The sequence below is a fragment of the Ochlerotatus camptorhynchus genome, unplaced genomic scaffold, assembly GCF_037179485.1.
Source record: "Ochlerotatus camptorhynchus isolate MF236.1 unplaced genomic scaffold, CSIRO-AGI_Acam_v1.1 ptg000423l, whole genome shotgun sequence".
NCBI classification, from domain to species: domain Eukaryota; kingdom Metazoa; phylum Arthropoda; class Insecta; order Diptera; family Culicidae; genus Ochlerotatus; species Ochlerotatus camptorhynchus.
This window is the reverse complement of record NW_027040909.1, coordinates 387,835-402,657: the sequence shown is the minus strand read 5'-3', so window position 1 is coordinate 402,657 and position 14,823 is coordinate 387,835. Positions and strand designations below refer to the sequence as shown.

Here is a 14,823-nt window from a genome sequence, read left to right as displayed (position 1 = left end):
GAATTTCGGTTTTATTACCTCATGCCTTTGCTCTTCGATTTTGAAGAGCAGAACATTTTGTATAGCATCAAGTTGTACCGTGAACATTTTCTGCAGGGAATAATCTTTTACAATTATGCCAATCTTTATAAGACTAGCAATATCCTTGTAGGAGCGATCACCTGAGTCAGAATCAGCTGACGGGCCTTTGGGGGATATTCCTTTCCTTTTCTCTGGTCTGCCTCCTCCTTGGATTTAGTCTGATCGCCAATATTTGATAACCCAGTACGCGTTTTAGGACAAAGATTTGACTTAGTCCTTTTAACGTTTGGTTTTTCGCAACTGCTACCTTGATCGCCATCTCTTGATCGTTTTGCTGGGTCCCAGGATCAGTATTAGCAAATACTTGCTTTCGAGCTTCCTCCATACTCATTCCAGATTCTAAAAATTACTTAATTTTATTCTTTTTTGGCTTTCGAAATACTTTTTGCGCCACATGATTTTCAACGCATTTACAGTGGAAAAGTTACTTGCAGTTCCACTGACGGTAATCGGCTTGATGGTGACATTTATTCCATCGTCATCATCATCATCATCACCATCGCTACCGTCTCTTTCGAATCATCTCGGTTTGGTGTATCAAGGATTGAAGAGGAATAAGATTGAAACTCTGAAACAGAATCACTCAAAAGTTGGATCTCCATGAGCTCCTCGGTACCAACGGTTGTCCCTGTCTCCATATCTTTAGATAGGATCGAGCAGTTTGTTGTATTTCTGTCTACAATATCCATGCTGAACTCCAACAATTCCAGTATCGGTTTGAAATATCTAAGATCGGAATCAATAATCTTGCAACGATCCATAAAACTGTACACTAGTGGTAATCTCTCTCTTCACCGTGAAAAATCGATATACAATGCGACACTTGTGCATACCATGGTCACCATGGCAGGTCGAACTCCAGACGAATCTAGAACCGCACTACCGTTCATACTGGGGCCAACGCTCTGATGAGACAACTAAACCCCACTCCCAAGCTCCTCCCCTGATCCTATCCTTCGAAAATGTACCTCTCTAATCTCGGGTAAGTCGTGAGTAATCGGCTCAACTCCTACTAGACATAGAATGTGTCTGAATATTGCTACAAACAATGAACAATGAATTATCGGCTCCTTAAAGCTAATGCAATTGAGCCTTCCCAATAAAAAAACTAGAAAACACATTAATTTCCTGGCTATCAAAAATAATTACGGTAACATTGTTATGTGTAATTCACTTTAAAAGATGCGTTTCATATTACATCACATGTAGTTCCAAAGAGCCTGAACAAAATGTGCCGTTTGCGAAGATCACTTGAAGATGCGATATGACGGAACATTGATACTAATTGTATAAAACACAAGTTAATTCTTCCAGCAATTAGTTAAAATAACATATTGAAAATTGTGTTAATTGTTAGTGAAAAAATGTAATGTTGCATTGAAATAGTTTAAATCGTGTTAAATTTAAATGTTCTCTCATTTCACATCCATTGAATCATTCTGAACGGCCATCCTGTTGTGGTTATATCACATTATTGCTAATAATGTATATATCTATATCTTTCCGGTACCAAGAAGTCAACAAAGTAAAAGTGAAAGAAGAGCTGCAAAATAGAGCACATACGATACGACAATGGAGTGATGCTCGTTAAGAAAATACCCGAAGACACTGTATATTAGACTGGCCCACATTTATTTGGGAAATTTTTTTTTATCGTTTTTATCAACCCCCAGATTTGTGTCATTAGGTGAGAAAACCACTCTCTACAAATTTCAGCTTTTTCACGAGTTGGCGCTTTTGGCTTTAAGTTTATATGGGGATTTTTTTAAAATGTATGGAGAATTAACATCCCTTCACTCTTTCGTGCATAAAATTGGTTCAGCAAACTCTTTTAAGCTCAGAATTTCAGCACATGTAGCTTAATCGATGAGAAACAACTTTGTTCAAGACATCATCATGATTCGAGTTAGTTTTATGGAGAAATTCATTCTTGAATTTATATGTGCATTTTGTTCATATATTGCAGCAAAATACAGGCAGCTTATCCAAGTTATCAACTAGATTATCACTAAAATAATAAAAGTTCATATTTTCCATAGGCCAACATACAGACTCGTGTATGATAACCACTCACTGACTGTTTGAACTATTTTTGACGTTACACGGGTTGGCGCTTTTGGTTTAATGTTCATATAGATAGGAGATTAGGTTGAAATTTTCATATACAAAATTCAAACTAAAAGCGCTAGCTCATCCTACAACCAAATGAGCTGAAACTTTCAGAGAATGGTTTTCTCACTTAAAGGCACAAATCTAGAGGTTGGCCCGTGGAAAATTATCATTTCTCGCCTTGGTATTGCGGTTTTATAAGACGCAACTAGGAACTCAAGATCATCATACAAAAATAATGGACGTCGAAATATCGTAGAACTCATCAGAAATAACATGGGAGACTTTCGGGAGACTAGTAGCGACTTGCAGTGATGCAGAGAAGGACAACGAGTTCACAAATAGGCACGAAAATTGGACAGAAGGGTGAAGAAACAGCGAAAGTTGTGAGATAGTTTTAAATTTTTAATTTTTATTATTGCTCATATAAACCAAACAATGCTGGGATTGGGACGGGCCATCTGGGCACCCGATTGAAGCGATTTGGATGGGGAGAGTGAAATTGTCAACTCCCTGGTGTTAACATCTCATGGAAAAAGGGCGGGCTCTTCTCCACACTCATTGGGGTATCCTTCTGTCGGACGGCTCGTTTTTTGACCAATTGTATGATCATGTGGCTGGTTGGAGATTCTCTACCATCCCGTGGAGGCGTATAGGTGAATTTACCTATCCATCCACCAAACCCGTTTTTGGCCCTTCATACAGTGACATGTTGAGGACAATCAGAGGTTATTAAGCTCTTATCGGACTTAGTTTCCGTGCTACAATGACTGGTAGGCAATTATCATACATCATCATATCATACATGAATCACCACCCTATGGGGAACACTCGTAAAGTACCATGCGTCTTCTTATTTTGAAAGTTGCTGATATTGATTTCATTCCTCAGCCAACTTTCGCACATTTGCACATCAACAGTCGTATTCAATGCTGAAGTTGTGAACGCACCCTTCTTCTTTCCCTGGTCGCTTAATAAATGCTATAATCATTTTGAATTGCTTGATATAAAATCATGCTATAATTATAGAGCTTCTATGCCCAAGCATGTATGCTGTATAAAATAGTTGCAACAGTGTGCCGAACAACCGTCCGCATGTTTGTATGTTGGAGGGGAAGTTACACCCAAACTCTGTATAGGTAACCAACACGATCAAAAGCAAACTTCTTTTTGCTATCGCTGCAATTTGATGAGTCTGTCGAAAAATAACATATTTTTAAGAATGGTTGCTTTATTTTTCGATAAAAATAAGTAAATTTACCATGTCCGGATTCGTGCAGGAGAACTGTCCATTGTTGGTTAATTTATTCTGAAATGAGTTGGTTTAGTATTAAAACAGTTTTTCGATTTCGGTGCATCGCAACCGCCATCGCTTGTTGATGTTGGTGAGGCTCAAAAAGCCACACCAAGACTATGCACCCCGGGCCAGACGATGATCGTAAAGTTGTGTGTTGGTGCGTGGTGCATGCTGTGGGTTTGATAGGCAGAAGCATGGTTGATCAAACGGGCGGGCCAAGGGGAAAGCGCAATGTTCCTTGCTCTGGTTGTATGCGGCACTGTGCGAGGAGCAACAATCTACCATACCTAGATGCGACAACGCTTCGGTTTTCAATTCAAATCAATCATTTCACTTTGAATTTTCGTAGCGTTCAGTTCAGCGTGGAAAAGCCAGAGGCTCAAATCGTCCATTAGCTCACCTTGTTGTATATCCCGTGTGTCTGTTGTACTGTAGGCGTTGTTAGGCGTTAATATATTTTTCCGTAGCTCCAGAGAGTGCTTGGATCGTTGCAGATTCCTTGTTGAGTGAGTTGATAAAGGTTCTGATGGTAGAACGTTCGATTCCAGTTGTAGGAAGCTGCTAGATTAGTTTTTTTTATTTCGTGCAAATTAGCTTGCTTTGATGGGATGTTTTTTTTAGAGTGCATACGTTGTTTTCCAGCCTGAACAATAGAATGCAGGTTTCTAGAACAATTGGGATATTCTGTGATTTGAATTAGGAAGGACACCCTTTTTTCGGTGTTTGCAAGAGTGCAAGTGTTCTGAACCGATTTCTTTTTAAAAATACATGAAAAGAAAATTACCCAGTGCTCATTGAAACTAAGAAGAAGATCGAAGCGATCAAGTTTTGTCCATTTTGCCTTGTCTTTTCCTTTAATTCCTGTTGGTTAATTATTTGACCGGTTCGTTCTCTCTTCTTCAGCAGAGTCTCTTTTCTTTGCCGTTTTTTTTTGCCTGACCATCGTCCATCCTTGCGATCGCGCGCGCTCCTTCTGTGCCCGTGTTCGTAGTTGTTCGATTTGAAGAGTAATAATATTACATTTTGCACCCATATATTCTGGTGGGGCCACGCCAACCTACAGCGAAAAAAATAATAAAGAAGAAAAAACGCGACGGAGACGACGACGACCATCACAAAGTGTGTGCGAGTGTGTAGTATAACAACTGCCGAAGAGAGTCGCTCGCTAGTGTACAGTGTGTGCAGCAGCGCAAATATAAAAAAATATAACAAAGGAAAAACGTATCATCGGGGCTGTCCGGCTTCTCGTCGATTCCTTTTAGTAGCATTCGAGTCAGTTGCGAGAGCAGTGCGTTGTGTCGGTTGTAAGCATAAAGCCGTGTGGAGTTCGGTTACAATTTTCACCATCGTGTGACAAAATATAAAGCAGAGAGTGAAAAGTGAGCTGTTGTTTTACCACAGTGTGCAGCGTGTTTAAGCCCCCGGCAATCAGGAGAAATTACATATGGTGAGTCATAATGATTGATTTTTAAAGTTTTTCTCCACCTCTGTTCCATTAACCATGTACACGGTGTTGATTTTCTTCCGTTGAGGGCCCCCTCAACGAACTCGATCGATAAATACTGAAGAGCAGAGCCAAGAAGTGATCGTGCACAGCGCAGTGAGTGCATCTGGGGATATGCATATCGATCGATGTGGGGCAGGGATGAAATTTACGATGTGATCGCGATGACCGGAAATCGGGGTGTGTTCTTTCCGTCTGTGCTGAAAGCCAGTGGAACAGTCTGGAAGCGGTCTCACACAAGATGTCGTTGTTCTAGTGACATGAAAATTCTTGAGGATGAGTCATGGTTGCTGCAGTAGCATTGATAAAAGGGTGGAACGTTAATCTTTTGTGTTGACGCATGGTCATTCGTAGATGAGTGGCGAATGCTTTATCTTTAAAAGGAATTACTCATTCAGTGGAAAAGGGTTCTTGTGACTATGTCACAATCTATCGCTACAATCACCGAAATAATACTGGGCATGGCGTCGTATTTTTTTAGAATAGCTTCTAATTATAATGGCATAATTTGGCAGTGCATATTTTAGCAGCGCATTTTAAATTTAGATGAATCGTTAAATAATCGTAAATCATTGAACGAAATGTATTTCTGTTTTTGTAAAATTGATAACGAAATTTATAATATCGATCTAAATTTATTGAACAGTATTAATTCATGAATTTCCCATTGAATACTCTTAACTAACATGAAAAATGAGTTATTTTTCTTAAACCAATGAAATTAAAAAAAAAGTTACGAAAATTTATATAAAAAGTTATAAATGTGTCTAAAAACTGTATCATAGCGGCAAATGACAAAAGTAGCATCCGTATTGAATATGAAACATTTTTTGCGTTAAATGATGTAATAATGAAAAGTATAAAAATTAAGGCAAATTGTTTTGAATTTTATTGAAAATGCCGAAAATTTTGAACAATTCTGATTGTATTTTTCCCACTTATTCGGCGACATAAACGACTATAAGCATTATTTATAGAATACTGATCAAAAACATAATCAGAGAACAGGAGAGAAATTCTGGAAAAAGTCGGGATTTCATTTTCACCAGGAAAAACCGGGAAAAAGTAGGTAATTTGATAAAATTACCAGGGAAATAATATTGATGCTATAATTTATATAACTTCTGAATTGTACATCGGTTATAATGGTAAATGTTTTAACGAAACGTATATCATCGTTTATTTTTAAAATCAGTCAAAACTGCTAATTTATTTGAAGCTAAAACTTCCAAACAACTAAACAATTTACTGCAAGATGAACAAAATTTATCTGAAGTGTTTAGTAGACGTATTGCCTATTTATATCATTTTAATTTTTTTCTCGAATCAATTGAATTCGGTGATGATAATTGATAATTGAAATTGACAACTGAGCATACCGTGACTAATTACTGAGTCGTTTTCAAGTACATTTATTTGTAATAGTTAAGCGGTCGCTTAGTGGAGAGCACCAATCACTTTCTTCCTAGCTTTAAACTATTTTGGCTATGTTGCAGCAGATAAAATCAATCCAAACGGGGGGATCTAAGCCCAAACTAATTTCTCGCTGATTTCATACCTTAATCGGTCAGTCTTTAATCTATCATTTTCAAGTTTGCACTCGGTGAGAACGTTTTGCATATTCTTTCAGTTTCTTGCTCAGATTCGCTCTACTGCTGTTAATTCTGATCATATGTGCAGTCATCTTCTTGGTAGAATCAACACATGTTAAACTATTTTTTTGCTTCCAACCATGGCTATTTTTCGTCTCATTTGAGTGAAATTTTTTTCTTGATTCATTCAAAATCGGTTAAAATGCTCTTTCTTTCAAAATACAATGTTTTGCAATTGTTTTACAACTTTCATAGAAACAGTTAAAAAATAATACTTTAAGGAAAGAGTGAATGTCGTAATACCTTCTGATTCTACTTAAGAGCCTTTAGTGGTCCATGAATGCCCTCATTGTGGCTCCAATTTATATGTATTTTAAATCTTTAATATTGGCTTCACTTCGTGATTTTAGAGAACTTTTAAAAATTTACATAAATCTGTGTATGTAAATACAATCAAACAGAATCAAACTTCAGACATTACTCTCAGAGTAAAACCTGTTACCGACCTGAGTAAACCAGACCTGTTACCGAGAAGTGAGCCTGCTCAAAATTTCGACACGCAGTTTTGCAGCCTTGGTACTATGAATGTTGACCGACCAGCGTTGTTTATAATATATTTAAAATTTATCTGATTTAAAAATCAGTATATGATCAACATTATGTTTAAATAACAAGGCTAAATCGGATAGAATTTCAAATAATAAAAAATGCAGAAAATATAAACGAATTTACAAATAAATTGATAGAAGATGTTTCCTTTGAGAGTCCTTTTCCATAACACATCTAGTAATATTAAGAACATGCAATTCAAGAGGTAGATCTGTAAATTTCAGACATTACTTACTCACCCGCAAAAAAACAACTAGTATTGGTTTCACAAAAACCTTAATATTTTGGCTTGTAATATTGCAAAGTTGTATGAGAAAAATGACGCAACATAAAATCACCTTAATATTTAATAGAAAATAATTCAATTATTTTCTAAAACACTATTTCTTTTAGTTATAGACCAGGAATTTCACTTACCATCCTGTGCTCCGAACTTCATCTTGATCAACCCGAAGTTTTGAAAAATGAACCAGAACATTTTTTTTTAATTTAAGATCATCTGGAGGTCTTTCAGATAATTCACATGATTATATCTGATCAACCAGGAATCTAAGAAGAATACCTCAAGACGCCATTTAAACTTTTTGAACAGTTGAAGATGATCAGAATAATATTTGGTAAAAAGGTAAATGAATCATTAAACAATGACGATGTTTCTTAATAAGTAAAAAAGATCTCCTTAAAATAGATCGGGTTGCTCCTTAAATGATTGATCAAAATACGTTAAAAATCTTAAAATGCTCAGTAAATATTTAAAGTACGCTCCCTAAAATGGAGAAAACTGTACATTAACGATTTGAAAATGCTCCTTAGTATGCACCGCTTTGCACCATTTTGAAGTGTAATTGTACCATATATCATCGGAAAAGCTACTGTAGAAAGGTTGCCATGAAACCAGCTGAAATTTTCAGTAAAAATGCACAAATGCACACAATGATTTACTGAACATTTCAGCTGATTTCATGGTACTTATTAACCTTTCTACAGCAGCTTTTCCGAGGATATATGGTACAATTACACTTCAAAATGGTGCAAAGCGGTGCATACTAAGGAGCATTTTCAAATCCTTAATGTACAGTTTTCTCCATTTTAGGGAGCGTACTTTAAATATTTACTGAGCATTTTAAGATTTTTAACGTATTTTGATCAATCATTTAAGGAGCAATCCGATCTATTTTAAGGAGATTCTTTTTACTTATGAAGGATAATTTCCTCTGTTTTATTGAGCAAAAGTAGGGCTGCCATAATATTTGCCGAATGTGATGTCTTGAAAAAAATTCCCGAGAACTTTATAGATTCAATAAGATTTATTCGTAAATATTATCAAAGTTATCGAAGATTTATGTACATTCACATCCTAAAACTTAAACACACTTGCATGAACTCAAACCAACTGAGCTCATTTAACGTTATGAAATTCTCAAAACTTGTGGAACGTTTCGTGAGCCAGAAAGTTCCGTCAATTTCAACAAAGTTCCCTAAACTTCTAAGAATTTTCCATAGCTTATACAACTAACAAACTAAAACTGATTTTCTACCAAGTTTTGTGAACTTGTACGAATTTGCTGTACCTCTTTTCGCTGAGCTTCTTCCAAGTTCCATGATTATTATTAATTCGACCAAGATCTTAGACTATCTATGAACTTCCTCAAACTTCCGGGAAAGCTCTGAATTTTTTCTATGAATTTTCCTGAACATTTAGGCAAAACGAAGTTCCTAAAACTTCCAGGAAGCTCCCAAAACAAAGTACCAAGAATTTAGCATTTTCTACGATATTTCTTGAGTGAATTCGATATTCCTACGAAGTTCGCTGCACTTCTATAACCTTTACTGAACTTCTATGAAGTTCCCAGCACCTTTCCAAAATTTCATGCAATTTCTTTCTTCGAATTGCTACATAATTCGCAAAAATTCCACAAAGCTCGTTGAACTACTATAAAGTTCGTTACACTTCTACAAAATTCCCTAAACTTCTAAAAAATCGTTGATTTTCTGCGAAGTTTATTGAATTTCTATTAAGTTGTCTGAACTTCTTCGGAATTCCCTGAATTATACCATTGAAGTTTAAATAAATGAGCCGATGATAAAATGTTCCCGAAACTTTTATTTGGATTCTTGAATCTCTGTTTGGGGACAATTGACTGATGCAAAATTTGAAATTTTCGCTCCACAGTTCTCAAAAGGTTCCAAATGGGGATGAGTTTAACTCATTTAGTAAGAAACTGACTTGGTACAAACCATTTGAATTGCTTATATGGAAATAACTATGGGAAAACCAACATTTTTGTTCATATCTATCACAAATTTTACCACTTCACTCTGCTTTAATCATAGCTGCACTTGTTGGAAATTTTCCCAGCTACAACATTGTTAAAGATTTCTTTCCGATTTTTTTTTTTTTTTTTTTTTTTTTTTTTTTTTTTTTTTTTTTTAATTATAGTCACTTTAACGCTCTTGGGTTATTCGTGACTTATCCGGGGTTGAGATTAGAACTCGTGACTTTGGCGTGAGAGGTATGGATGCTAACCACTACGCCGGGGTCGCCCCACCTCTTTCCGACTAAATGAAAGCAGTAAAAGTTATTACTGATTCAATTATTGATGTCTAATGATTATGTTTAATCAACTGTTCAGAAGGCAACATTGGTATTTTCTGGCGCGTAGAATAGAGCATAAAAATCATGGCTACTATGTTACACTGTTGTGTAGTTCAAGAAACAGCTGCTTGATCATGCCATAAGATTGTAAATCTCACAAACAATTAATAACTATTAAATTTGACGTTTTGCTAAAAAACGATCTTCAGCAAAGTTGTAACGGAGAAAATTTTGCCATAAGAGTAGCTAGAACACTTTCTAACAGAACACTACGGTAAAAGGCTCGAAGACTATTATCATCAAATTTGCTTTTCCCATAGTAATTTCTATATAAACTTCAAATGGTTTGGCCAAGTCAGTATCATACCAAATTAGTTTAAATTTTGGGAGGCTAATCGTTGATAAGGAGTTTAGGACTTTAGGATTCGTCTTGAGGATAGTTAAGAATTTCACCAATGTTTACTCGCGTAGCTAAATATCAGGATTTATCATTTATCAGGAATTTGCCATGGGAATAAATCACACACTACGAATCTGTTTGAACACATCTCGATACTACAGACATTATCCCAGTCATGGTTGATCTAGTACAATACATCATCTGAACTCCAGAAAGATTCTGAGAACCTAGAGCATCTGGTATACATGGCAATAGTTCGTGCATGATTCACATAGACATTGAGAATCTGTTTTGATATACTTTGGTACTACAAACATCGTCCCTGTCATGGTTGATCTAGTAGAACCAATCAATTGATATCCAGGAAGATTTGTAACATCTAGAACATGTAGCATACATGGCAATAGGTCATGCATGATCTACATAGTCATTGTGAATCTGTCTGGAAGGATTTCGATACTATAAACATTGTCCCAGTCCAGGCCGAACCTAGAACATTTGGAATACTTAGAAATAGGTCATGAATGATCCACATAGACACTTTGAATCTGATTGGACATATTTCGATACTACAGTCATTATTGCAGTCTTGGTTGATCTGGTAGAAAAAATCAACTGATGTCCTGCATGATTTGGAGAACCTAGAATTTCCGGTATACATGGTAATAAGTTACATGTATACGATTCGGGTATGTCTCACATGACCATTGGACAGACCCCATATCACAGAATATCAGTGTAAATCCAGAACCGTTAATCCTGCGTGACCAACAAGTGTGAATCTGATAATTTCTCGATTATTTGCAGGGTGTCGATACTCCCTTAGCTCAGTCGGTAAAGACGCAGCTACAAAGCGAATCCATGCTGGAGGCGGCTTGGTTGGATTCCCATCTGGTCTATTAATGTTTCGGGTTGGACTATTTCTCTACTTCCCTGGGCATAGGATGGTACAGGCAAAAAAAGCTCTCTATTAAAAGGTGGAAGTGCTTCAAAGAACACTAAGTTGAGAGCAGGCAAAAATCAAATATGTTGTAAGCAATAATCTTGAAAATCCATGCAGTAGTAATACAAATGGATTTTTTAAGCAACAAAAACAGTTTTTTATTTGTCGCAGATTAGTATTTGAAGCCGCGGTTTTCTTTTTTTAAAATCGCGGATTTCGCGGAACAAATTTTGAAAATCTTCTAACAGCCCTGAAAATTCCTATCCTGGTAAATCCTGATTTTTTATCACTAGGTTCCTGATATTTTCCAAAAATACCTGGCAACCCTGCTCAGTTGACCCTCAGCTACCGCAATCGGTTCGTGTTTGTGTTTTTTGAGTAAAATTTTTCAAAATTTCACTGAATCAAGCTAAGAATGTAAATAATCACAGTAGGCATTGGTTGTCAGGATAAGTTCATTTGTTTACATCATGGCTTAACCGGAGCAAACACGTCGTGATTCGATCCTGCACGCTCGAAAAGAAAATCCCGGTATATCCTCTCCTGACAGTTTTCAACCAAATTCTTGGGCAGGAATTTCATACCTCGGTTGACCGGAAGAATGTAAAATTCCCCAAAAAGTTCCTTGTCTGGCAAACAATCTGCAGTGGTGGTCTGAAAAGCGAAGCTTTCGTTACTTATGGAACCATGCACCAGTAAATTTACCACGAGGAGTGCCTATGGAACAGACTACCGCCTATTCTGGAGCAGCATGAAGTAGATGGCCTATTCTGGCCGGACTTGGCAAGCTGCCGCTACTCAAATTCCACCAAACAGTGGTACAGCGAAAATGGCATCACAGTGGTATCCAATGAGGCGAAAAATTGGGCAATACTCCGGCACTAAGGCCAATACTCCAGAAAGAAGGCCAATTAAGGAATACTAGTCAATTGTGAAGCACATACTGAAAAAAGGGTGGAACTGCAATTGACCTGAAGGATTTCAAGCGGAATTGGAATATGGCAGCCAAACAAGTGGAAACAGGGCTCGTGCAAAAGATGATACGAAGAAATTTTTTAGCAATGGCCTATGATAAGAAGGAAGACTGACAATAAGCATAGTACCTACTAATGTATAGCTGATACATTGAACTATGAGAAATAAAACGCATTTTCAAACCCCAACAAGATATTCGTGTTCAACTTTCAGATGCGGTTTGTGGATGTGTGGTGTTCATTGTTCATCATCTGCGGTTTGGTCAGTGGATCCTTTTGTTGTTGACCTTGGAAGCAAACATTGCGTGATGAGTGTATAAGTGAAGACAACAATCTGTGTTCATTTCTTCAATGGAAGCGCTATGGCCCCTTTTTCGATATTGTTATAACTGGTAATTATTTGAAGTGAATTCCATTCAGATGGAAGAAGGTTATTGGATAGCGCAAGATAAGGTGTTTTACGCATTGTGTAAAGAATTGTTGTATTTATTGTATTGTACAATGAACAAGAATCCTCGGCTCTGTAAAGTTTATTCGATTGAGTCTGATCAAATAATCTAATAAAACAATAATTAAAACAGAGTCCTCATAAAACCAGAAATGTTACTCAAGCTGTTTAAAATGTCTACTGCTCCCTCGTACGACCGACGCTTTAGTATCCACAGTGGTCCACAGGTTGGAATCCAAATTACAAAAACGATGCCGGGAGAATCGAATTTGTTCAACGTCGCTTTCTTCATTTTGTGATTTGTAGACTGTCTTGGAGGGATCCGCTTCGGAAATTTTTTTTTTATTGAAAGCTAGCTAAAATCATTCATGAGTTCCAAATAACCAGTTATAGAGGCTTTCCTATTCAAATAACAAGAAATTCACCTAAATTCGTCCTCTCCAGTAAATAAATCACTGTAATGAACCTCCACGACACGCACTGCACCGGTTACAGGTCGAACAGGTAGCAAATGTCACATTCCACGACCATTGAAACCTCCGCTAAAGAGGAAACGAAAAAGGACTCGAAATCAAAACCTGAAACTGTAACAACAACAATGCTGCTGAATCCATTTCAGTGATCGAAATAAACGTTGAACGAAGGATGTAGGAACGGGGAATAAAAAATCACCAAACCAGACGAAAATTGTCATCGCAAAGCGCTCTCTTTACCGGGGGTTGCTGCAGTAGCAGGACGGAGACAGACAGGCAGTCGAGTGGAGGTAGAAAAATACTGTACAAAAATACATCGGCTGGCAACTATAAGCCACGCCATGTGCATCAAGGGGAGGCAGTATTTCCACACTAACACACAGACGGATCGTGTCGGCGGCAGAGATATCCTGTGTGCCTTCCCGACTGTCTGTCTAACTATATCCTAGTCCCAGTCTGCACAACACCCCCTATCTATATCTGTTACGGCTGGCCAAAACAGGCGAAGCGGGGAAAGCGCACCCTTTCATTTTATTGCGCTTTCCTCCATTGTGCCGTTGTCATCGTCTAGCCTCAGTTGTACACTGAGAGAAATATGCTCCTAACGTTTCGATTGCAACTCATACACCAAACCGAGAAATTTAAGATTCTATTACAGATTTGCATGAAAAGTATGCAGAATTTGCAATGTTTCTACAATGTTAGCTTATTGTTCGAACAGAGTTTGTTTCCCCAAATGCATGCGTTTAAAAAATCATCTCGTGAAGGTTTTATACAAAAATATGCATTCTGGAAAAACTTGATTGTACGCTGCAGTCCATTGCACTGTCATTACATTTGTCATATGAAACATAGGCAGACGATGTACTAAATTCAACCTTACATTGCAAAACAAGCTTTTCCAATAATTAGTACATATGAGCACTTTAACATTGCATGCTCGACGGTAATGCTTAAACTCCAGGTTACTTAATTTTTCACAACATCAATAAAAATTACCTCATGAACTGCTAAAAATTTCGTCATGCCCATATTTCAAAGGCGAATCTTATCATTGTCATATGTCAACTTTTCTTAGTGTTCACGGATTACGTGAACCAAAATAGCGAAATTCCTTAAAATGGAATCGACTCCGATGCTCCATTCTAATTTCGAGGAACGAACCGAAATAGCTGTAGTGGTTTTCATCCCATAGAAAGCGCCATCGAGTATCTATTATTGTTATCATTTCAAAACAGCAACTCATCATCAAGAAAAACACCATCTTTGTGTTCCCAGTACATAGGGTACATGCAGCAAATGGGCAGTTGGATGCACGAACGCGTGAAACATAAGGCCTCCGGCTCACAGCAGCAGCGATGCAACGAAACACACAAATCGGTTCTCCCCCTACCCCTCCGACGACCTGGTACAGCACTCTCACTTTCATTCATGTTTAATTTCAAAATAATTGAATCAATTATCGAAAAGTGTTTATTTAACGTTGAAACAACCAAAATAAAGCGAAAGCGGGAGGAGAAGAAGCATTTACTCATCGTTTTTTTTTAGCTGGCTGATGTTGTTGTTGCAGCTACCGAAGAAGATGCTGTTGAAGTTGGGGTTCGCGTGAAGACTGATGAATACCTTCGAGCTGTTTGTACAGTGCGAAGAATCGATGTTGCAGTCGCCGAAGGGGCGCTGGAGGAGGGTGTAAGTTTTTGAGATGAGAGCAAGAGAGCTGTTGAGCTTCTGGAGAATTGGTTCAAATCAGATCGTTTATTCAACATGCATTGCGCGGTGCAGCTACGTGGTTCAGTG

The 14,823-nt window shown here is 37.4% G+C and overlaps 1 protein-coding gene across 1 annotated transcript in view; it reads left to right on the top strand.

Annotated features, from left to right (window-relative positions):
• The first annotated feature begins 3,816 nt into the window (after nt 1-3,816).
• LOC135711166 (synaptic vesicle membrane protein VAT-1 homolog-like) overlaps nt 3,817-14,823 on the top strand; it is a 176,055-nt gene continuing 165,048 nt past the window's right edge. The window contains exons 1-2 of the mRNA XM_065233933.1: nt 3,817-3,993; nt 4,753-4,934. The gene's annotated coding sequence lies outside the window, so the exon portion shown is untranslated. The remainder of the gene's footprint in view (nt 3,994-4,752; nt 4,935-14,823) is intronic.